Source organism: Myotis davidii, unplaced genomic scaffold, assembly GCF_000327345.1.
Source record: "Myotis davidii unplaced genomic scaffold, ASM32734v1 scaffold323, whole genome shotgun sequence".
NCBI classification, from domain to species: Eukaryota; Metazoa; Chordata; class Mammalia; order Chiroptera; family Vespertilionidae; genus Myotis; species Myotis davidii.
This window is the reverse complement of record NW_006295491.1, coordinates 322,875-324,052: the sequence shown is the minus strand read 5'-3', so window position 1 is coordinate 324,052 and position 1,178 is coordinate 322,875.

Genomic DNA, 1,178 nt, shown 5'->3' with positions numbered 1-1,178 from the left:
AGCAGCCACCACTCACATCTGCTGCTGGCACTGGCCCCAGTGGCTTCACACCATCAATGGATGCGAGCAGGGCCAGCACCATCATCATGTGGGAGCCGAGGTGATGGGAGCAGGGCTGCTGGCAGGGAGGGGACCAGAGGTCATGGCAGGAGGAGCCAAGCAGGGGCATGGAGGTTGGACGGAGACCTGACCCTGTGCCCACCACAGACTCACAGCCCACAATTCCTTTCACAAGGTGCACAAATTCTTATAATCTATAAGGGCCCCTATTATAACCTATACATATAAAGAGGTAATATGCTAATTGCAGTTATCGTGTCCCCGTAATGACCAATTTGCATATTGATGCGTGCGCAGCACTGGGCAAGAGGCTAGAGCCAAGTTCCAGGGTGTCTGAGGAGAGTGCCTGTTAGGAGCCCGGACTACAAAGAGGGAAGAGGAAGCGGCCACGGGGAGCTCTTCCAATCCCCCTGCACAGACACCTTACCCCAAACCCCTCACCCCCCCTGTCCCCCGGGATGGACAGACACCCTACCCCAGCCCTGCACCCCCAGGGGGACAGGGAGGCTGACTGGATGGGGAGAAGACTCAGCCTCGGGAGTAGCTGCAGCCTACACCTCTGACTCCTGATCTCTTTCGCCGCCATCCCTGCCAGGGGCGCCCACAACAATTGCACACCAGCAACCACCTGTCAGCACCCCCGAGGCACCCGGAAGTATGGCCCACTGCTGCCGGAGCTGGGCACGCCTCTCCTCCTTACAACTCTAGACCTGGGTGGAGGCAGGCCTAAGCAGCAGAAGTGTGCTGAACCTTGCTGGGGGCACGGCTAAACCCGCCCTCCTAGCTTGCCTGGCTCCGCCCTGGCCTGGCTCCCACCCCGCTCCAGGAGATTGGAGCCCCGCCCTGAGCAGGAACAGCTGCAAAACAGCCACATACAATTTAAAGAATGGCGCCAAGTGGGAGGGTTTGACAGTTATTCCCCCTTGAGCCTCACTGCCCCCCTAATGCCCCCCAACTCCCTGGCCCCCATCAGCGCCTCATGAATTTTTGGCATTTCTATGGTTCTAGGGGGCCTCATCTACAGCATATCCTACATAATAAAAGGCTAATATGCAAATGACCAGTCACTATGATGCGTGCTGACCACCAGGGGCAGACACTCAATACAAGAGCTGCCC